We start from the raw sequence: 25232 nt of genomic DNA, 5'->3' as shown, positions 1-25232 counted from the left end.
AGTGTTTATGGTGTAAGAGTAAAACAAGCTCAAGGTTTAACTGTTTTGCTGGAGTACACCTGGCTGGACTATTAAAAATGCATTCAGCATTAATAATCAAACTAACATTCATAATGCATAATATGCTTAAGACTTAAAGGGCACTAAACCCATCTAAAGACATGCTCAGATCTCCATGATGGCCTTCAGATTCGTTGGTGGAAGGATTAAATACATAATCCATTTCTGATCAAAAGAGTCTAAAAGACAAGAGAAAGACGCCATGATCTGGAGAACATGGCATGTATCACGACTTCATTTCAAACAAGTTCATCAAAAAAGGCAGATAAATAGTTCTCTTATCAAACTGTCACATCGTAACAAGACTCCTCAGCAGGACACTCCAGGAACATCTGAGATTTCTAACAATCAGAACGAGGCAAGATGTGTAATCCTGTTCAGCATGAGCTTCAGCTACATTCACAGAGAGAAGTTTCAGGAGATCAACAGTGTGGTCAAATCTCATGAGTCAGAGCAGCATTTGTCCTCGAAATAGAATACGTTCACATCCAGGGTTCCTGTCCACAAGTCTAAAACTGGTACTAGAGCTAGACTTCCCCGCTATCCCAAGGGTCCGAGTGCATCAACATTTTCAGCACCTGAATCAATATCTTCTGAGTGGATTGATGGAAAATTGGGGGGGGGGCTCTTTTTTGCAGGGAGTCAAATAAATCTCCATAAGCATATGCTTTCACCATCAGCTCCAGAGAGCAGGATTGCATTAAGTGCACAACGGTGACTGCAAAGGCTTGTGGGAACTTCAGAGAGCAGCAGAGAATTCATCTGAGCTTCATCCACCACAGCCAACTGCTTTTTAACAGCGTCCCATGAATATTCTAATTTGACCTTTGGGGCAGCCAGGTTGTGGAACTAGAAGGAGAACTTGCCTGAAAAGGAAATAACTGACGGGGGGGGTGAAAGATGAGACTTCAGCTTCATCCGAGTGGCTGGAGGGATACAATTTCATGGGTAATGCTTGACACAGATTATATTTGGATTTCTGATTCATTTTGCATAGAAAAAAAAGTCTGCACAGACTGCACAGACTGCTCGTACATGAGTGAGTGGGGATATATATATATATATATATATATATATATATATATATATATATATATATATACACACATACCTCTACTCTTTAGGTACGGCTTTACACTAGATGTTAGAACAATGCATTTGGCTGAATACAGCTACAAGGGCCTTACTGAGGTCAGGTTCTGTTGGGTGGTTCGTTCTGGATCACAAGCACCACTCAAACTCATCGCAAAGAACACAGTTCACTGCACCAGAGCCCACTGCTTAGGGGCTTTATATTTTCCGAGCTTGCCATTTGGTATGGTGACTACAGGCCCATCTGTGGCTGCTCCAGAACACTACTCCAGAACACTACACAACCTTCAACCTATCCTTGTCCAATTAAATGCCTGTGTCAGAAATGGGTGATCTTGGACAGTCTTCAGCCACAAGAGCATTACTAAGGTCAGGTACTAATGCTGGATGATTACATCTGAAACACAGACATCACTAACACTCATCACTTTACTGATTCAGTGGTATTCCATCACTCCAGAGAATGCAGTACTACTGCGCCACAGTCTAGTGCTTAATAAAGCCTTAATGGATGCTTGGCAGATATGATGACCTTAGGCTTTGGTGTCACTGCTTCAGAGTTTCTTATTTTATTGGCAGTGTTTTTCTAAGAAGATTATAGCTTCAAAGATCTTTTTTAAATGCTAGCGGTGAGGCACAGATATTATACGCTGCATCTGAAAAACATCCATATTGTGTGAGAGAGAAAAAAAGTATGATACAGAATACTGAATACACATTAAAATGCTACAATTATAACTAGAGTTATTATTATTATGGCGGAACAGGAGAAAGGACAATGACCAATTCATCAAAATGAGGTGGAACAGCGAGCTATCTAATGCTTGTTTGCAGAAAATAGCTCAAATGCGTAATTCTCACACCACAAAAACACTATCCTTTATTCACCATTAAATCAGTGTACTGACCTGCTGGAACAGATTTCTTCCTTTCACTGTTTGTTGCTTGGAAATGCACAAAAGCTAGGGATTAAATGCTCGACTGGAAAGAAGCTGGTCTTTCTGAGAGACAGGTCTATACAAGCTGCAACAGGGCAACTGAACAGCTAGGTCAGCATTAGAGTAAGTACTCACTAAGAATTCACTAATTCAAAGGGGTGTCCAAATACTTTTGGGCATGTAATTCATTTACGTGAGGGCACGATGCAAGTTAATTCAAGCTTGTGAGGGGAAAAAAGAGAAAGTTTTCTGCCTGCGTACAATAAAAATTTGTAAGGGAGACAGACCAGCATATGGTGAAAGCTATTGACCTTGTGCACCTCATATAATTAAGTGACAGGAAAAAAAAAAAACAAAGGCAGCCTTACACGTGTGATAGATGTGATAATTGAGAGACACTGCCAGCTGCTCATAGTGTTCATTTGATTAAAAAAAAAACAAAAAAAAAAAAAACAGACTGCAGGAGTTGAGTTTCATTCAAGTAGACAAAGGATAATGAAAATTAATGGAATGGTTCTATGTGGGAAGGAGATCATAAGGTGACAAAGAAAATAACAAGTTTGTCTCAAGTCCAATAAGAGTTATGCTTGAAGCGATTGTTTTCCTGAGTGTAGATGATCGGTCACGTTAAAAGTGCCACCACATGCACTTCCTCAGCATTTGCACTGAGAAATTCTATAATTCTGTGTTTTGGCTTCAGAATGAATTTTTCCAGTTTGGCTCGGGAATAACTGAATGGGCTGTGCTCTGATGTGCCGGTTAAGATTCATGCACAACAAAAGACAAATGCCACATTTGTGTTAGCATAGACTTATTTTTAGCACTGCTTGCCACTGTAATTATTTTTAGGAATCATTTCAGAGACCTATCAGTTAGGTTTTACAGAAACTCCTCTTTCCTGCTTTAGCTTCCTCAAATCCAGCTTTTGACTCCCCCTTCCTCGGATCAGGCCTCAGGCAAAGCCATGGTCACTCGTTTTCTAAATATCTAGCGAGTGAGTCTGGTGGGGACATGCTGCTCTCCAGTGTTTCTGGAGCACAACTGTGGCAAAGGTTGTCTCTGAAAACAAACTACTAGAAGCAAAAACATCATGTTTTCCCAAACCCGCTGCTGACTACAGCTAGAAGGGCTATCGCAAGTGGGCTGGGTATGTGTAAACTTTAGGGGTGTAAACATAATGAGTCAAGACTGTTAGGTAACAGTTTTAGGGTTTCGGAATCGACTCGTTTTACAGCAGTCTTTGTTTATGCAGGATTTTCTTTTTCATTTAAGGGACAACAGTGTTTGAGGTTCACAGTATGTCAGCTACTCGAAGGTGCACCGACACAGAAACCCAACTGTACAAACACAGTTTGTATAATTTCCACAGAAAAGCATTGCCAACAGAATAAACCGCACTGCAGCAGCCACACATAACACTAAGGTCACCATGCCTGGTGCCAAGTGTTGACTAGAGGGGTGTGAAGCCTCCAATGATTGCGCTGTGGAGCAGTGGAAGTGTGTTTTCTGGAGCAATGGTGCTCAGTTCAACCCATACACTGAACTTGTGTTTCTGACCTGGAATTAATCATCCAAAATCATACCCTGACTTCACTAATGCACTTAAATCCTTACAGCAATGTTCCAACATCCAGTGTAAGCCTTTTCAGAAGAACAGAGCTGGTTAATACAATGCAGATGAGATAAACTACATATGACTAACCTTGATTTCTGGACATAGTCAGACTGTCTTTCTGGACGAGTGAAGAATGAGGGCAGCTGAGTGTCCAGCGTCATACTAGAAGGGAAGCAAACTGCTCTTATCTTCTGCTGGGCACCTGCTGATTCCTGAAGCTAAATGTGCCTCAAAGAAAGACGCTTATTAGCAGCTTGCCCATATGGAACAAAAACACACGAATGCACACACATGCATGTGCTTGCAAGTGTCTGTCATACACATTCAGGGCAAATGACTGTTTCGGCTTGTGGCACAGTGTAAGACATGCTCAGGGTTTGCGAGGGGCTTAAATTCTTATCTCAGTGCAGAATACGGTCTATCTCTCCTCATTCCATCCCTTCTCTCCCTCTCTCTCTCTCTCTCTCTCTCTCTCTCTCTCTCTCCCTCTCTCTCTCTCTCTCCCTCTCCCTCTCTCCCCCTCTCCCTCTCCCTCTCCCTCTCCCTCTCTCCCTCTCTCCCTCTCTCCCTCTCTCCCTCTCTCCCTCTCCTGTGTCAGCAGCATGAGGGTATTCTGAGAAGGAGAAGGACAAGCTCTAAGGTTTTGGAATGATCTCCAGCTCAGGGGAGGTGCAGAACTAGGCCGGATTAGTGAACTTTTTTGAAGACAGCTAAACGGTTTGCCAAAAACCGTAAAACATCAGACAGCGAGCTTTCGATTTATGCAGAATTATGATATTAACAAAAAAAATGGAGGCAAAACAGCTTCAGATAGGAGGACAAAAATAGGAGTTTAAAATGTCAGTCTTACTGTTCAACACGACTCACATTGAGGCACAAACATACACGCACAAAAGCTGGCTCCTCATGTGGTTGTGAATGCCCGGAGGAGGGCTGCGAGAGACATGATGTACTGACAGAACGGCTCCCACAGCGGCTTTGGGAGAATCCCGGCGGATGCATCACATCTGAGGATCAATACTGCACTTAATGCGCCACTCTCTCTGAATATCAATGGGCCGTGGGAAAGCGCTCTTAGATTCTCACAGCGGATACCAGCTAAAGCCCACAATTATCACCCAGATACACACACACACAGCCCAATTTACTTTTGGCTTTCTATTTTTATTCACAATCTTTTGTATTCTGTGAAATCTGGGATTTGTAGGACATCCTGTTCTTGCACTGGCTTGCATCTTTAACCACTGTTAGAATTCTGGAATTTTGTTGTTTTGCTTTTACTTCAAATCAAACTCCATCCATCCATCCAACCGTCCAACTATCCAACCATATTCATATGCTCTTCCTACCTGTCAGGGACATGATGGATTCAGAGCCTGCCTGGAATCGTTGGGCACAAGCCCCCAATGCTCCCCTGGAGAGGGCACCAGTCCTACACACCAGTACCACACACTCATTCACGCACACCTAGGGGCAATTGAGCATAGCCAATTCACCTACCACGTGTGTTTTTGGGAGGCAGGAGGAAACTGGAGCACTCCCCAGACACGGGAGGATCACTCCGAAGCCCTTAGAGACATCGACCGGAGCAAGGATCAAACCCACAACCTCTGCGGTACACACACACTACCTGCTGGACCACTGTGCCACCCATGTAATTACATAATCAGGAAGTGGGATGTAACCAGAGTACCCAGATGAAACCCACACAGACACAGGGAAAACACACCACTCCTCACAGACAGAGACCTCAGCCTCAGACCTCCTCTGGGGCTGTGCCATACACATACTACTTGCTGGGCAACCATGCCATCTGCATAATTGATAAGTAATACTAAAAAGCATCATTAAGAATAATAATTTAAAAATAATAATACATTTTCCCCCAAACTATAACATTGTTGTTAAATGTTACGCATTTCAATTTAAAAAAATAACAAATGGTCAAATTAACGGTCACATGATGTCACATGGCAACAACTCTCCAAAAAAGGCTGCTTCATTACCAAAATACTAATTTTCCACTTATGTACAGCACAGAGTCAACACTACAGACCCACCCTTCACAGTATTTTATGGTAAATGCCTCAGTAGGCTCCAGTTTTGCAGCCTGTGCATTCGTGCACACTGTGTCAGAGTAAATACAAAAGCTACATTAGGACTACTGTTTATGCCAGAGGCTTTCTGCTTAATATTCTCCCAGCAGCAGGGCGAGAAGACTTGCGCCTTACAGCGTGATCCGTGTCCTCCGTGGCTCAGGCCTGGCACTGGGGCACCAGCAATTTGTTCCCAGATCATGTCACTGCTCCATGAGCAGCAGGGCTGCTGCTGGCTAGTAAGTGGATAAACCCCCTCTACTCTCTGCCTCTGTATCTCAGAATGACTGAGGCAGAAAGACAGCACGAGTGTGTGTGTTCTGCAGTACGGCGTGCTCAAGTGCCTACATGAGTCTGTGAGAATCTGTGATTGCACGGCCGCCCATCAGTCAGTGTAGCAGCACAGGCGGTGTGCCAGTGCACGCGTGTGTCTGTGCATCTGTGTATGCTGGGATTCCAGAAGCGGAGCATGTGCGGCCGTGGAAGATCAGCTCCTGTCAGAAGCGAGGGCGCTGTGACATACTCTTCCTTCTGCGGCCATCTGTGCCTCCTCCTGCCTGCTGTTCCCGGAGTGCTGTAGTGAAGCGTCGCCCTTTTTTAACATTCAGCTCCAAACGGGGCCCCAGGGAGCCCACCGGGGGGTGGGCCCATCTCACCGAGGGGCCACGCGGCTTACAATTCACAGTCATGGAACACTAACCACAAGTGAGGCGACGCGAATCCCGAGTGGGACCCATGCAAGGTGCCCTTGAGTGAAACAGTACACACCTGTGCTGCGGCTCAGACTGAGCACTTTCCTGCAGGACTCTATTACAAAATGGGTTCTTGATAACTTTATGTTAGGACTGAAATCATTCCACTAACAGGTTCTTTAGGAAGCCAAAAGGTGTTGTTTAAAAGAACCCTTCCCCAGACCTTTATTGTTGAAGCAGCTGCTGCTTTTAGTGCCAGTAGTGCGGTCACAATAGGAAACTGAAGTGCTGCAGTGAACTGTAATGCTAATAATGATGTATTAGTATGTTCTTTGGAGTGATTCCATTCATGAACTGCCTTCCCCAAAGGTTCCCCAAAAAACCTTTCAATTCAATTTAAAGAAGAAAAAACTCTAGTAGAAGGTTCTTTAAAAACCAAAAGTGGCTCTTTGGTGGAATCACTCCAAAAGACACCATTATTTTAATGAACAGGGCCACATTCAGAGCATGTACAAGCAGTGTGTCCACACTGGGAATGGTTACCACCTGGACGATATACACTATATGTCCAAATATTTGTGGACATCTCTTTTAATGAATGTAATCAGCTACTTTAAGTTGCACAGATGTGCAGATGCACATATAAACAGCTTGTCTGGTCCCTATAGAGAAGTACTGTCAATACAATTTGACTCTCTGCAACAGATAAACATGAACCTACTGGCAAGAGCTACAGGGGAATAAAGCCTCCCAGTGGAACTGTGTTCTCTGGAACGGCGGTTCTCCATCCAATATGTTTGGAATGAGCTGGGAAGTTGGGGGTGATGTGGGGTGGTGATCACCCAATATCCTGACCTTACTCATCAACGCACTTGTTGCTGAATGCAATCAAATCTTCATTTACATTACATTTACATTCACAGCAACACTCCAGAAATCTACTAGAAAGCCTTCCGTGGACAGTAAACAAAAAAAAGAATTAATACTCTTAATTTCAAAAGAAGAAACAATGAAGGTGTCCTATTACTTTTGTCCATATATTATACTAAAATCTGAAAAATTGCAAGAATCTAGACTATAATTGCAGTTATAAGTAGGCTACCCTAAGCAGGTGTAGGGGAGGAGCCTTCAGAGGAAGTTGCAGTTTTCCAACACCAAGTAAAAAAACGGCAACAATTTAGGAACAAAAGGTTTAATTTTATGTCATAGAGGCTATTTAGTAGACAGCTGGCATGACACTGTAATCAGTCATTTCTGTGTAGTGCAAACCTTGAGACAATGCTATGATACAACTAAGCCAGGCACTAGATTGTGGTAGTAATAGGTGTATAGTGTGAAAGCATAACACTTGAATTCAGACAGCGCGCTAATTTTCTCCTGCTGTATCATCCTTAATTTCTCTAATAGCACTCACTCAAAACATGAGCGCTGGCCTAGCACTGAATGGAATAATGCAACGTGAACAGAATCATAAATGAAATATTGCAATTTGTGATGGTAGCTCAGTGGTCTTGGCAATAGCTAGAGGCCAAAGGTTTGAACTCACAGTTGGATGCTGCCACTGAGACCATTAACCCCGAACTGCTCCAGGGGAACCGTTCCTGTAGCGGAATAACATTAGCTAAAAAAACTGGAAAGAAGTGGGAAAGAATGTCAGCTGAATGACACAACGTGACATTACACAGCAAGCCTCTCCCAGCATTGTCATGCCTGTAAACTGAAGTCACTTAATATGGGTCTCCATGCAGTGTGAAAAGCCTCTTGTTTAAGTCCATTTAAATAGATTCTATTCCACATTTAAATGTTGGAGAAGAAAATCGAAATTAAAGGTAGTTAACTGCATCAGTGTACATCACAGACAATAACTCTAAACTTTAAAAGGTTAAGAACCTCAACTCAAGATTTGCGTCCATGATAACTGTCCAGTGAACAGGGCTGCATTCCTGTCCCTCTATCTGTCCCAAAGCCATAGAGCTATTTTCTCCAAAAAAAAGGCTGGGAAAACTATTCTTGCAATGACGCGTCTATGATACGGAGAGAATTTCACACATATCTACAGTCTGCAGAAAGAAAATACAGCAGTTCATTGTCTGAAAGTGTAAGGTGAGAGAAAAGATTAGCAAGCAGTGTGACAATCACCTATTCAGGCCACAGTCCGCTGCTTCTTCACGCCTATACGCCCACTCCGAGCCTGCCCCTTTTCTATTCTGCTGCCCGACAGCTCTCCAATCACAGCCATTATAGCAAACTCTGAAAAATCGCAGTCTGTCAGTCCCCCGGCTTTTTCCCTCCACTACTGTCCACAGGGCCTCTGCTTATTCCATTCCAAATCATTTCCACGCCAGACCATCTGTATTGTGCAGAACGAACCTTCTGGGGCCACAACGTATGTGATGTAGCGCAGCTCGAGAGCGTAGCATTTTCACTGGCTCTTTGTGCTCTCCAATGGCCTTTAAATAAAAAAAGGGGGCTTAGAGGACACAAAGGGCAGAGTGGAGGGAGAGGATGGAGGGACTGAATTTGAGGCCCAGTCACTTGTCTTACTGTAATGAGATGACCAGGCGTTTGGCCAGCCACAGTAGCAGAAGTTTAGAGAACAAGAAAGAGAAAAGAACAATGGTAAGAACGATGTTTTTCACATTGACATTTTTCTTTTTCCAAATTCGTGCTAAATGTGCTCTAACAGAAAACTGCATTTACCTTGATGAGAGTTCCGTACATGGCAGTGACACAACGTGAACCTCAAACACTGCTAAGAACTCTTTCAACAGCAAAATGCATGTAAGTAAAACAGAGCTGGAAAACGAAACAATTCCAAAACCTCAAAACTGTTAACACCTCTGTACATACACCCAACCCACTAGCGTACACCAAGCTTTTCGAGGCTAAGCACAACGGCTACTTCAGAAAAATATGGAGGCAAGGCTACAGGGATAAGAGCTAACACTAGCCAACTGGGTTAAGCCAAGTGCAACAGCCGCACACGAAGAGCAATTCACACAGCAGTAGAAGTAGATCTGATGACCAGCCTGGAAGAAAGAACCAGAGAGGCTAATGAAGCTAGCTGGGTGCTAGCTGAATGCTAATCCTACCAGACCCTACTGCAATCTCTTTAGTTAGCCAACCACACACTGTGCCAACTGGACACTAAGAAAGCCCAGAGAAAACTGTAACAGCATTGGTCTTATAATGTAATTTTAGCCACAAATGTAGGCCTAATGCTGGGTGATATGACCTCACGGCCCCGATTTATGTGACTACACACGTGGTAGTGCGTTTATGATAGGACAGTACATGAGCATGGGCAAAATTACGTTGATTAGAGTATCTGAGTGTCAGTTTCAATTAATTTTCAATGAACTATGTAGGCCCAATTTTTGGCACCATACTGATTTGCACAGTCAGCAGTAGAAGGCATTTCCATCCTTTTAAACACATTCGAAAGGAATCATATGGATATGGATTATAGCGCAAAGTTGCTTCGCGATGTATTGGTCACCGATCGATGCATCGCTGGTCTTTAAAATGAGAATATACTGTAAACTTACAAATTAAACACAGTCTTCAACATTGATGAGCAGCGTACGTTTTGTTTCTCAGAGAATCTCGAAAAAATACTTATTATTCCGATTCCATTCGCCTAAAGATATTGGACTTATGCATGCAGAACAGTGTGAAGGAGTGGAGCTGTCACAAGCACACCCTCTGAAATCGATCTCAGGTCTGCTGCTCAGCTGACGCTGACCCCCCCCACGCAAGTCAAACTTCATTAGGAGAACCATCCTGGTGCTAGAGCCTGCACAAAAGAGCAGCAGCTCGCCCAGGTCAGAAACCCACACCTGGGCGGCTGGCTGTTGCTGTTTGGCTGTGTAAACTGAGAAGGTGTCTGGAATTGATTGTGTCAGCCAGGGAAAAACTGAACAAAATCTAAGCTGCCGTGTCCAGGATCATGGGCCAGTGAATCTGAATTACAATGAGGGGAAGGGGGTGGAGAGGGAGAGAGAGAGAGAGAGAGAGAGAGAGAGAGAGGGAGAGAGGGAGAGAGGGAGAGAGGGAGAGAGAGAGAGAGGGAGAGAGGGAGAGAGGGAGAGAGGGAGAGAGGGAGAGAGAGCAGTCTTTACTTACTGTCAATGCCCGGGTGGCAGCACAATCCGACAGAGTGAGACGTTTCGTCCTCCCCTAAGGATTCAGCAGAGGAACGTCAGAGATGGAAGATGGTTTGTGGGCTAGTGTGTGGGGGGATAGGGAGGAGGGGCAATAACCCCACAGCAAAGCAGAAGCTTCAGTAGTCCTCAGTCAAGATCCTGCACAATCAGAGAGAGGGACAGAGAAAAAAAATTTACTTATTGTTGTTAATATTATGATGTAATTAATGGCATTAATTGCTGTGATTGAGTATGTTTAGTGAGGTAATGAGTTCTTTAACCTATTAAACTCTGTACATTAAACCCCAAACCCAAGTTCCTCACTCAGCTACAATACTGCCACAAGTCCCAACAGTTTCACAAACCCTAAAATAGAACCCTGTGGGACTCCACAAAAGTAGTTGCTGTCAATATTCTGAATAATAAACCTAGGGTTTACAGTACTAAGCTTTAGCAGATCTGATGTAATGTAACGAGAGAGAAAAAGAGAGATGTAGCGAGCGAGACAGAGAGATCCAGAATGGGGTAGAGAATAAGAGATTTAAATACATTAGGATTGAGCTATGTTGGAAAACCGTAGGTTAATAACCCTGCGTTTGTGGCAGGAAAGTGCTGGCAGAAGACATGAACTGGTCAGTGACCCATGATAGAGGAAGACCCATGCCGGCCAAATGTCCTCTTGCAGAAACCTCTGCTCTTATTCTTTCTGTCAAAACACACCAGCAAACACGCATGCACACTCTGCAGAGCTCTAAACACTACCAGATGTTTCTGTTCGAGAGCACAGATCCCACCTCCACAGACAGCGAGGAGCAGAACTACACTTTCTGAACTCATTAACCCTATTTAATCTCTCTCTCCCTCTCTCTCCCTCTCTCTCCCTCTCTCTCCCTCTCTCTCCCTCTCCGTGCTGTGATTATCCCAAGCCACTGCAGCAGACTGTGCCATGCAGGCTATACAAACAAAGTTTATTAATACCCCCATTATTAAAACATGACTAAAGGATAAGCACATTCTATATATAGCTGTAGCTGTGCACTCTGCAACCAGCCTGCAAACTCCAGCTCTGAGGCAGCCCTCATTTTACAATTTCCAGTGAGAAACAGACGCCCTAGGATCAGTGTCAAGCTAGTTTGAGAATTCCTCCGCACAGGCTTAGCCCAACTCATTAAGCAATCACAGAGTTTTACACACGGCAATTTATCTTCAGCAGCCCACCCCCTCACTGAGGACTGGGGCCCACTCACTGAATTTCCCGGAAACGTGTTTGTGCAAAGCTAGCACATTCTGACCGCTGCTCGCTGCGCTAACCGCTTGTGACTAATAGCATCTGGTTCAGGCATCTGCACCCCTCCCTCCAACCACCCCATCCACCACCATTCAGCTTAAGCCCCTTTATTGGTAAGGCCATATATAGTTACAGTAAAGTGTAGACTGCACTTCTAATTGAATATTTGTTTGAATGTAAGGTCTACAATGAATCACTCGTCCTCCTATACCCTGGGCCCCTGCTGTTTGCTAGGAGGAAGTCGAACTGCTGGGCCTTGAAGGCCTTGCCGAGGCCTGAGTCATTCCACTTAGTGCAGAGAGCAGAGCCGGCAGAGGCAACAGTAAAGACAGTCAATTTTCCTTATTTGGGTAACATCCATAATCTCAAGCGCACATGTTTAAACTGCCAGTGATATTTAAGCAGACCACAAATAACCACTTGCTGTACAGAATAAGCTTAGTGTTTCATTAATAGTGGTGCAGATATGCGTCGCCACTTCTGAGATGTGTTTCAGTCACGCTATAGTTCAGGCTTGTTTAGACCACAAAGGAATTCACTGGGTATCTGGGCCGGATGTTTGCTCAGTAGCACCTCATATGGAATTATGTCAGGTATGGTGTTTAGCAACAGCAGTGTCACTCAGGAAGTGTCCAATTTTAAAGAACCTGAATCAAAAATACACCCACGTTTACAACATGATGTGTATGTGTGTGTGCATGTGCACAATGATGAGTGTGTCATAGGAAAAGGGCGTTGTCATCTAAAATGATGTCAGCACTGGCCTACGTAGGCTCAATTACTCATGCATACTCCCTCTACATCTGCGTGGGTTTGTATTAAACAGAGGGTGTGTGTGTGTGTGTGTGTGTGTGTGTGTGTGTGCATACACATTTACTCTGTGGTCCTTTGCCCATTAAACAGAGAAGAGTTGGGTACATACTAATGCAGAGTAACACATTTTGAGGATATTTTATGTAGATAAACAATTTCACGTAGAACATGCTTTCAGTTATATTCTCATATCTCTAAAGCAACCAGAACCGGGCAGATATTTCTACAGGCTGTTTCTGTACCACAAACATATATTTCCTTCAGATAAGAGTGATTCATATCTACATTTCTTTAATACACCTTCTTGATGACTGTAATATAGGCCTGTTTAAAGTATATAAACAACTCACAGGGCTCCCCCTCTCCATTTAGCCAGGCTAAAGTACAGCCTCCAAGAAACTGTGCCAAAGCATTAACCTCCATATAAATTGGTAATGTGTACCATGTGAAAATATTCATATTCTAAAATAACTAATGATCCTAATTTATATACAGAAATTTAGATATCGTCACAGACAAAAACCTAAAGAACCTTTAGTCTCTCTAAAAGAACAACTTTACAGGAGTAGGAAAAGCCTTCTTAACTTTCAATGTAAGTCAATGTAAAAAGATTTGATTCCAGGTCCTTTCTTGGAGCATTTATATTGGTCAAATCACCATGAAATTTTGACCGAATGCAAAGAACAACTGCCAGGTTCATGTTACATCAAAAAGTGAAAAATCTCCACAAATGGAGATACAAGTTATTTGCATGACAACAACAACTGTAATCATTCTGAGATGATATGCATCTATAACCTTCTTTCTGAAGGCCTCCTATAGCTCTATGGATCTCACCATGGTGATACCATTCAATTCAAAAATCAAGGGTGAATCGAACTATCTGTCTGAGGTGTAAATAAGACAGCCTCCTTCAGAATCATCTCTAATTAGGGGTGAGCAATGTGTTTTTCTAAGCATATGGAGAATATCGTCAGTGCCTAAAAAAACACTGATCACCTGCACATTTCATTACACACTGCACATTAGTTAGTATGGTTTAACTGGATGAAAAGCCACATAATTTTAATTGAAATCCATGCACTCAGAGTATTTTAATAGTACTTTTTTCAAGCATCTGTCACTACCAGTGCATTTTTTCTGCAATCATGTGTATCATGATGAATGTAATGTATAGTGAAAATGTCTTTAAATATTGTGATATAATAATTTTACCATATTCTAATCCTCTTCAGCTGATATGCTGCACCTGATTCTAATTTTATACATATGAAGTAGTAATGAATGTGTGGGTGTCCTACATTTTTCTCACAGGAAAAGTAAACTGTTACTTAAGTGATTAACCTGCTATAACATAATCCAATCACATCAAGACCAAATTGTGATATGTCCTGTTCCTCATTTCCCCCTAATAGTGTGCAAGACAGACAAGCAGAGTGAGCTAGCTGGCTTGTGCCTGTAAAAAGGTCACCATCTCTTTCACATTACCATTTTGACATCTTGACAAAATGCATTTCAGTCAATCCATTACAATCAATTCGGCAGGCGAGTTTAACTTTGCATATTTTTTCAGTGTTTCCAACGTTTACAGTCATAACCACTCTGGCATAGTTCAAATGCAGCATATCCAGTGCCTGGAAAGAGAGCATGCCGGAAATGCTAGTCATCTGAGTCATGTTTATGGTTCTTCCGATGCAAAGATGGGCTGAAAACAACAACACACAGCCACCATTGTTGACGGCCAGGCAGACTAAACAGTGCGGAGAGCAACAACACATATACACATTAATCACCTATATATATATATTATATATATAGTCATTTGACATTACTCCACCACCTGACAGTTTGAGGAACATGCAGCTAGCACAATGCTATTTGGTGGGATGTACACATTCAAAAATGTGTTAGCTACGCTTGCCTCGTAGCTCCAGTCTAAAACTAAAGAAGCGAACTTTGGCTGATTGAAGCTGTGCAAAAGGAATATTTTGTTGGGCTATTCCTTTAAACAAGAAAACTGCAACTGTTTGTTTAGACTCTAGAGACCGTAGAGGTGGGCAGAGTTATGATTTAGGCTGAAGGGACTCCATAGGCGACGGTTAAAGTTTTATGAGTTTAGAGCTGGAGGGACCCTCCAGGCAAGAGTTCAGCCTGTTCAGATTGTAAAGCTTTAGGTAAAGGGTTAAAGCAGCGTAGTAGGTGACAGCTAGGGTATAAATCATTAGTGTGAATGATGGCCTCGGTCTCAGTCAACGAGAATCATGTGACCTATGTTTTCTCATTTGCTTTTAATAGACCCAGAGGAGCTCACTGGTATTTAGATGTGCCTCATTGCCTTAAAGATCACCGATACATCTTTTTTCTCTCTCTCGCGCACACACACACACACACACACACACACACACACACACACACACACACACACACACACACATACACATACACATACACACACACACATTCACTCACGCCTTCCTCTTGTTCTTTGCAAGATTGTGTTTGTGTGTATTATGGTTGTAAAATCATTACTTCTGTGTCTGATGTATCGGTGCTGTTAAAGGCTGCTATGTGGTCGGACTCATTTGTAATAGTTTAACCGTTTTGTAAGTACGGTCCAGACAGTGGGACTAGAAAATTTGGTGTAGAAGGTTCAGCGCTGTGGCGCAGTAATAAGCTTTAGATCAACTAGTTAACCTAATCTACCCGCTTCCCCGGCCTACAGAATGTCCCTAAAACACAGCCACTATATGACAACACCCGTAATTTGTGTTAATCGATGCAAGTTCGCCAGTCATACCAGACGCTACACTGGTGCCCTACATGTTTAAGCTTCCTTTCCAATTCTGCCTTCATTAGGCTTACAGCACAGAAGCAAAGCAGATTTTCCCCTGGATGCCCAGCTTGTCAGGTTAAAGTAATGTTCCAACAGTAAAATTGCATTTCATGTAAGTTCCACTACAACTCAGCTACTCCATGTACTGAACAGAAAGGACGCATTGCAGGTCCTGTAGTTGGCGGTCTCTTCCAACCAAGGTCTCTTTCGATCACTTCATTCTAACACTTAACACAAGTAGAACTCCACCTTCTTATGATTGAACACAGGGAAAACTAACTACTGGAATTAGACACTGCAGATGGAAAGACAGTGTAGAAAAACAAAAAGGATGGAACATGTCATTGAAACATTGGACACTGAAACATTTGCTGATGGATGGAGCTACACATCATACTGCAGCCAGCCAGCAGAGGCACCAGACCTGTGGTTGCTTCACTTTTAAGAGACGTTGCACTGTCAGTGTTTTCTTAAGGTCAGTGCTGTAAACAGACGCGGCAGCACCAAAGAGGCTAGAATTTACAGGAAGTTACAGGTGACAGAAATGTAACTGTGGTGCTATTTTAAGACGGATCTTCAGATTCCTGCTGCAAGGTAAGCCAATGGCTTTTGTGATAAACGATATTACTGACATTTTAAGATCAGTTTATGCCACTGATCTAATGATAATCTATTAACACAATAATGCAGTTACACCCTTTTAATGCAATAAACTTGTAATTATGAATCTTTTTTGACTGTATTTAAAAGACATTAGCTTTTCAGCTACCTGTAAGCATGCACCATGCTTTTTTCCTACACACAGCCAGATCCCACAGAGACCAGACAAAACCATATAACTAATACGCAAGTAAACACAATGGGCAACTTTGACGTCTGCAAAAATGAATGTGGTCGTGTCTATATATTTCAGTTCAGTCAATATTGTTATTATTGTGACAGGCCTAGTTCTCACCCTCTACCAAAGGTACATTATAGCTGCTAGAAATCAGGTACCACTGGTTTTAACCACATATAAATACTCAATACTGTGCCTGTTAGCTAAATAAAATAGATTTTGTCCACATCTTGTGTGTGGATATAAAAGTGTGTGTGTGTGTAACTATGCCTGCATGTGTGTCTGATTCTTTCTCTTCCTTCAACCCCCCCAATGCTCTCTCTGTGCTAAAGGCTGTGCTTTCTGGTCTCTCTGTTTGCTGATCAATGGTCCTGGCCGCTCTGGCTGCATCTCCCCTCCGGCCCCTGAAATGGAAATATTAATAATGCAGTGGCCTTGCCATCATACTGGCCATTAGTGTGGCAGGGAGCAGGTCCGGCATGCTGATTAATTAGTGATCAGATTAATTGCTGTCTTTCAGAAGGGAAGGAACAGGACTGAAAGGGCATGTTACTGAGTAAAGCCCACTCAGCTATACAGGAGCTTCAGCCGCTGAGTGCATTTTCAATTAAAGGCTGCGGTGTGCAAGTGCACAAAAAGAGTGCAGTCTGGGTTCAAACTATTTAAAGACCTTTCTTGAATCAGTGGAGCACCTGCTTTCCCCTTTTTCCTCCTAATGAGTGTTGGGCGAGAAACACTCCGGTTCCAGTAATCGGACTGAGCAAATCTAAAGGCAGCACAATGCGACACCCTTAAAAATAAAGGTGCTTTAAATGGTTCCTTAAAGTATGCAATAGAAGAACCTTTTTCTGTAATAGAGGGTGTGTAAGGGTGACATGTTCCACATGTAGCTAAAAAAGGCTGCTAAATAAAGCTTATTTAGCTTAAAGATGAAGTCAGTAATTCTGTAATCACATACATCATTAATGTTTATATATGTCACCATGGAAACAACTTTGTGCATGTGTGCACACACACGTGTGTATGCATGAGCACATGTACGGCTAAACTGGTGCCCGGTACAGTCACAGTCATTACAGCTCACCAGAGTTGGATGGAAATTTTGATTGGTTACAGGCTCCTGTGGGAGAGCGGGTCCCTCTGGACCTACACCAACACACACGCAAACGCACAGTCAGCCCAGCTGGGCTCGCCATTTGGGGATAGCGAGCAGTTTAATGCGAGAGCACAAATTCAACCCCCCCCCCCCATCACTTCAACTTCAGCCAATGAGCAAAGTTTCCTGCAATCATTACTCCATCATCTTCTCCTCTGCTAGCTGAGTGAAAGTCAGCTCCCTGCATGGCTAGCAGCGCCATTCAGCGATACATTTCATCTATCATTCATCAGACACACAGGCACATCCTGAGAGAGGGAGATTTTCTCTTCGTCTTCCAGCAGCACGACTGATAAAACTACAAAACTGCACACAGACTGATACTAAATCACGCTGACATTTCTGCACATATTAAACCACCAGAACAAAGACGCAGCTCGCTCCCAGCAGCAGACGCCCAACCTAACCTCAGAACCTAACCTCAATTTAAGAATCAGCACCAGAACCCTGCTTTCCCAATGATAATCATACCTTATGAATGCTAATCATTTGAATAATGACATGCATGCTGATCATCAGTTTAGAGAAATGGTTTATCCATGCATCTTCTTATCTGCTTCTTCCTGGTCAGGGTTGTGGCTAGAGTCTGGAATCTGGAATCATTGAATGCAAGGCAGGAAGACCCCTGGAGACCTAGACAGGGTGCAAGGTCATTTGGGTACCACCTGCATACCCACCCACTCACACACTTCAGGTGGTGTGGCAAACCAGGAAACCAACAGGAGGAGAACACACCTCACAGACAGTGACTGGAGCGAGGGTTGAACCCACAAACTTGAGGCCCATGCACCTGTGGAGCGATTTGGAAAGTGTTTAACATAATAACCAGAGAATCCCAAATGCATGCACTCAGAGACTAAATACAGCACGTAGCACTGGTCAAAACACTCTTTCCCAATGTGAGACCACATGGACAACTACAGATGGATTTGGATGGGATCTCCACTGACTGAAAAACAGAAGGTAATTGAACCATTTTCTGGTCCCCCAAAAACAAAAAAAAAAAAAAAAAACAACAAAAAAAAAAATACACACCCATCCATGGCCAGACAGAAATATAAAGAATTACCCCAGGACCAAATGTAAATTTAATGCAGGATTAATAAGGATTTTAATAAAGTATGAAATGGGCAATATGACAATATTTAATTGTATTATGACCAACTTTGACATTGTGATACACAATACGCCCTTCTTGTGAATACAGTATATTGTGAATATAATCCGTGCTTAAAGAACACTGACCAACTGCATATTTCATTACAAAGAGTGAAATTAGTCCTGTTAACTGGATGAACTGCAGCAGATTCTAATAGATTTTGCTAAATTATTGCAATAATTATTTTTTTTAAATCGTGATACAATATTTTTAACATATCATGCACCCCTATTTTTGCCTGACAAGTTTGTTTTTGCTGGGTAAAGGCCAAGAGGGAGGCTCATAAAACTGGGAAGGACACCTCATGGGGAAAAGTTTCAGATGCATTTGGCCTACAGCTATAGTCTCCCTGCACAACACACGCCAGGAGAACATGTTTACATAGTTCTAATCTCAAAAGTAAACAGTAGTGGTGCAGCTGATAATTTCATATTTATTAAACCACAATTGCCAAAACATTAGTACCAGGTAAAGTAAAAACAACCTATTGATTTTCTTCAGCTATAGTCTGTCAAGGGATGGGATATAGTAGACAGCAAGTTAACGGTCAGTTCAAAAGCAGGAAAAGAGCTAAATTGTGATGACTAGGTCTCCAGAGCATCTCTAAAACATCAGGCAGATCTTATGGAGTTTTTTTCTGCTATGCAGTGGTCAGAACCTACCAATTGTGCACCCAAAAATGAAATAGTTGAAAAGGGAAAGGGGCTCAAAACAGGGCAAAAAAAAAAAGCTCATTGATGTGCTTCCACCTCACGACCTACAGGACCTACTGCTAACGTCTTGGTGTCAGATACCATAGGACACCTTCAGAGGTCTTGTGGAGTCAGAGCTGTTGTGGTGGCACAAGGTGGGCTTACTCCATATTAGGCAGGTGGTTACAGCTTATCGGCAGATTTAGTAAAACGTCCATAAAACGTTCAACCACATGTGGGGTTTCGAGCTGTGTCAAGCCTTTTTAGCATATTTAACATGAACATATTTCATACTGATTTCATCACGACAGCACATTTTCATTCTGTCCATTCCCTACTTAACAGATAATCCATATGCCGCAGGCAGAAAGGTTATCGAGTCAATGAAACCTCAGGGTTCTACCTTGTTGGAAATGCTCAGGAGGATGGCGATGCTGCAAACAAGGAGCGGACTAATCTCCACTGAAAGACAAATCAGAATGGATGCTCTCATTAGTTCCGTCAGAGCTTCCCTTCCTTAGCCCATTGCGAGTCTATTAGAAGCAAACAGCCTCCAGTGCCAAAGGCAGGGCAAGAATAAAGAGATTCATATTAGTGTCATTACTCCCAGTCCCTCTCTCTGTCTCCAGCTCATTCTCCACCACCCCAGCCATTAGAACACCATCTATTATCAGCACATCTGAGAGTTCCAGACATCTTGAATGTTCCTGATGACGTTCAGCTCAGTTCACTCTAACGCCAGCACGCTGGAGAAAATGAAGCCTAACCAGTTTAAAGGGGGCTCTTGATGTTAAGTATGTGGTGTTATCTGCATAGATGGAGCTGCTGAATGGCATAAAGCATTCAGCAACTTTTAAGAGCACTTGTGCTGATTTATTGGTGTCGATTTGAATGAACAGAGCTCGAAAACATTACCCAAATACTCCCAAAGAAAATTACACAGCGTTATCAACTGCAATAAAGTGAAATGTACATTCAAAGGAAGTCAAAGGAACAGCTAATTAACAAATCGGTGCTCTTGTTATGGATATATTTTGAGGAAAAACAAGAAAAAAACTGGAATGAAAGAAATATCAATGACTAAAGAGCTGAAAAACAAGCAATATAGGTCCCATATGTATAAATGAGAGAGACAGGGTCTTGTAGAATCCTCTATCATTTCCTGTGGGTCTCCTTCTGTAGCCTGAGCTCAGGCTGCACAGGCAGGGTCAGCTGGATGTCCTGTAAGGGTATGGGAACGGATGGGAAGGTCAGATTCGTTCCTATCAGCCCATTCCTCTTTCTGTCAGAATATCTTACTTCACCCCTGCCTCTTACTCCGCCCCAGTTTGGCTTGTTCAGTTCTTTCTTCTGTTTGTCAGTTGTTTCACACAAACACTGGTCTAGCATGTGCTTTAAAAGTATACAGCCGATGCATTTTAATTACCTCGGAAATTACAGACAGACAGGAACACACAGGCGCACCCTGGCAGTCTGACAGTGCTTCAATGTTTCCACGCTGCAAACCTCAGCAATAATGTCAGATCTGTGTCAGCACCTGCTGTCTCTTGCCAATGTAAAGTTATGTTTTACAATGTATATGCACACACAGAAACATACACAGACAACAGTGGATAAAACATACAGTGCATATAATTCATACAGATGAGGAGAGAAGGGGGGAAAAAGGCCTCGAAATCCATAACTATGTCCCAAAGTAGTTACAGGTACAAGTTGGTAAAAAGAAAAAAAGAAGTTGAAGATTTAAAGGAAGGGAAAGAAGAAATATCACGGGTATTCTTAGGAAGTGAGTTCCATAATTCAGAAGCGACCACTCTAAAGGATGTGCCATCCCTGGAGGCTAATCTGAATCATGGCATAGTGAGAAGAACAGAATCGACAGACCTCAGGGTACAAGCAAGGATATGTGGGTCAAATAATTCTTTCAAGTACTGAGGGGTGAGACCACGAATGGTTTTACATGTAAGCAAGAGTAGTTTCACTGGATGCGAAAGGAAATGGACAATTATTCTTAAATAAATAAACACATCCATCCATCAATTCATTCATCCGGCTTTTTATCCACTTCTTTTTTGCACAGGGTCCAGAACCAACCTGGAATCATTGGGCTTAAGGCAGGAATGCCCCTGGACAGTGCGCCAGTCCATCACAGTGTAGCAAACATGCCCATTCGCTCAAACACTCAATTCAGCATGGCCAATTCACCTGCCATGTATTTTTGAAAGGTTGGCAAAAACTAGAAACAAGTTGCAAAACTGGACAAGTTGCATAATTGATTCAACCTATATGACCTCAGCCCTCTCAACACACAGGGCAAAAACGGTTGCGTACACTCCAGTAGCTCATCAGATCGTAAAAAAGGAGATTTAGCAATAAAACAGTTTAAACTGCTTATGTTTAATTGTCCTTGGGAACAGGATACAAATAAAATCCATATCTTGGAACACCATCATACACACTTATATGGCTCTACCTCCGTCCTCTGCACTCTACCATCTCTCTCTGAAGTGGATTTTTGCTGGTCTGACTGAATCCGACCCTGACGCGTCCTTTTTTCCAGCTGCTGAGCGCCGGCTGGCAGAGCCTCATTGTTTCAGCCCTGTCATTTGACAAGTGGCCTTTCAACCGAGGATCAGCTTCTCTGGCTATGGTCTGCCATACCTCCCTCAGTGTAGAGCTGCCTCCCATGCGCAGCCCACTTCAAACGGGAGGTCGCCACATGCATTATGCTCACAATGGGCTTTCTGTTCGGCTGCATATTGTAAAGTCGGCAGAAAACCACAAACGCAATCATTGGCTAAACCCAACATTAGTGCTTTCTGTAATTCCCTACGTTTGTTATCTGCATCCACAAGCGTGCTGGGCTCGATAAAGCACAAAGGAACACTGAAACAGCCTGGAAACTGAATGTAACTCAATGTTTTCACCCAGTGCCTGCGAAACGCAACAATTCCGTTTTCCAAAATGGGAAGCACAGCTCACTCGGCGCTCCCCTGGGGTGGGTTGCCAGCGGTTGCATGGATACAGCGGCGCAGCAGAAAGCAATCTAATAGCCTGCCTGGACATAAATCACCTTGAAAGCAGCAAGCAGTGGTAAGACTGACAAGTCTGGCAACCCCTGGCGTGTCTTTATTAAAAATCAAATCATACAGGCTGGACATGCCACTATCGTCTTTTTGACCAAACCTGAACAAGACATCTACATCCCTATCAGTAAACTGGGAGGCTGGTTCAGGTAACGCAAACCATAGAGGGGGGGTGGTGGGGTTGGGTGGTTGGTGTGGAAGGTAAAGTGATGGAATGATGGATGAAGGGATGATGAGTATGTTAAGCGAGAGAGAGAGAGCCATTACAGAGGCAGTAGGAGGTGATGTATGCTTCTGCCATGCTGACAACTCACTGGAACAGCACTGACATGCAATCACTCCAACCTGGGAAGGGAGATGGGAAAAGGGACTAAGCACAGCCTTTTCTTTCTTTTTCCCTCCAAAAAGTCGACTGAAACTAAACAAACCCTAACAGTATCATACGCCAAATGTTAGATGAGGAAGAACAAAGCAAGACCAGACTGTGTGTGCAAATACCGCCATTACCTGAAAGAAAGGAGAAAAAAAAAACACCAACGTCGAAAATAGCTCTCCGCTAAGCACAGCTGAGACTTCAGAATAAACACATTGGAAAATGGCAAAGCTGCCATGACTAATTGCTTGTGCTTGTGATCGTGAAAGAACGCCCTTTCTCTGAACAAGAAAGAGGTGACCCTGGGTCAGATGTCTTACCCAAACTAATACAAACCACAATTTCCTCTCAGGCAACCATGCTGCATCAAGCCTCGTGCAGAAAAAGAAAGGCCCAGACCCGGCAGCCTCGGAAACACGGAACGTGCTTTGTGGAACTTTTCCTTGCCACTTCACAAAGCTCCATCCAACATTTGAGCACATTTCTTCTGTCAGTTTGCGGAACAAAAGGCTTGAAGACATTGGGAAGGTGCAGGAGCTCTGAACAAAGCAGTTCTTTTGGCTCTCCTTATCGCTGCTGCCAGCACACACACACACACACACACACACGCACGCTCAGAATCTCCACACAGGTAATCCAGGATTAGTGGCGCGGCGCTTCATCCAGGCCCCTTCCTGGACCCCTTCAGATGGGGGAAAGCCTTGTCCACCCTCCCCTTCCCCGTTACCTGGCTCTGACTAGCCGTGACTGTGCATAACTAATGCAGATAATGAAATCTGGTCTCCGAGTCAACGGCACTATCGCACATCCCGCTGCTAATCTCCCCAGTCGTCCGCAAACACAGATCTCACAGGCAGATGAAATTTCATATCTAATGAAATCTCCAAATCGGTTATATGGCAATGAGCACCAGCCACAAGCCAGCTGTGTCATTCAAAGACTTTAGCCAATGATAGGATTTACAGGATTCTATCTTGTATGTGACCACTCTGTCAAGCTGTCACTTGATTTTCACAGTCATGATGTTTTCTGACCATTACATCAACTGACCGATAACCATATCTGTTATTTATGACCCATTACTTTATTGATATCCAGGGGCGTGGAAAGTGTGGGGGGTGCAGAGGGGGTTGAAGCCCACCCCAATTCATTGATTCTTTAACTGCAATTGCTAAAAACAATAATAATAATAAAAATAATAAAAATAATCTAGAGTCTAGTGATGACATATGCAGGCTCACTTCACCTTTATTATTACTAACCTTCAGAAGCTGTGCACTGTTGAAGTTAATGTTGCACATTAAAGCTGCCACTTTGGTTCTGTGACCCAAAGCAATTAGTATTGCATAGACACTGAATCAAATTGACCACCGTTCAGTTCATTTGCATAACCTTGGTATATGATGGAGAGAGTATAGAGTAAGCAGGGTGTGCCTCAGTGGTTTGCCATGTAAATATCTTAATGTCATGTATGCAGTAGGACTGGGCACCCAACCCAAAATGAACAGAAACAGACATTTAGAACCTCTAAGTGATGTAATCCTGCTCATTTGTTTTATTCTGATAATACATTATTTAGTATTAGTACTTTTCCTATTGTGTGTGTTTATATACTGTCCACTTAATAACATACTACCGTGTGAGTAGCCATATGACTCTGCCCTGTCCAGTCAGCGACGTGGAAGCCACAAGGAGAACTCAAACATCGAGCCAACAGAGCAACTTGAGCAGCTGATATAATCATATACACACACAATATAGTCACATAAACATCATAGTTAGTATTATGAAAGCATGTAAATGTACCCATTAGCCTGAGAATTACATGTTCTAATAAAGAAATGAAAAAATCTAAATGATAATATTTATTATAATTTTGATTTATCGATTTAAAACTGTAAATTGTTGAAGTATAAAAGTAGTCTCAGCCTATATTATCAGTTATCAGAATTATTATGACCATAAAATTAGTTTCATCCACAAAATATTAAGATCCTCATTTTAGATGTCAACACTGACAAACAAGTTTCTGATTTACTAGAAACCTCAGATATTTACTGGGCAGTGAGGGGAGATGGGCCTTAGTCTCTTACACTGGAAGAAAACATCATTCCTCAAAACTGGTTTTCGAGTAGAGTGGCATTCCAAAAGTTGTCAAGTAAAGAAAAACATGCAAGTGTCTACGAAATTCAAAACAACAACTTCATTCCTTCCTTACCAGCACACTGCACCTAGTTCCCCTGCAAGAATCTTCAGTTCTATTAGTATTTCTTCCGATTTGCAACACATATGTTTTGCATCTGAGCCAACAGAAGCAGGAGCTCAGAGACCTATGCAGCACTGAGCTGTGCCAGAG

The 25232-nt window shown here is 42.9% G+C and overlaps 1 protein-coding gene across 3 annotated transcripts in view; it reads right to left on the bottom strand.

Moving 5' to 3' along the window:
* Positions 1-25232, bottom strand: part of sema6cb (semaphorin 6Cb) — a 158981-nt gene that overhangs the window by 82574 nt on the left and 51175 nt on the right. For all 3 annotated transcript variants that reach the window (XM_072679555.1, XM_072679557.1, XM_072679556.1), the window contains exon 3: positions 10619-10797. The gene's annotated coding sequence lies outside the window, so the exon portion shown is untranslated. The remainder of the gene's footprint in view (positions 1-10618; positions 10798-25232) is intronic.

The sequence above is a fragment of the Salminus brasiliensis genome, chromosome 5, assembly GCF_030463535.1.
Source record: "Salminus brasiliensis chromosome 5, fSalBra1.hap2, whole genome shotgun sequence".
Classification (NCBI taxonomy): domain Eukaryota; kingdom Metazoa; phylum Chordata; class Actinopteri; order Characiformes; family Bryconidae; genus Salminus; species Salminus brasiliensis.
The sequence above is the reverse complement of the archived record's forward strand: the minus strand, read 5'-3'. Positions and strand labels throughout refer to the sequence as shown.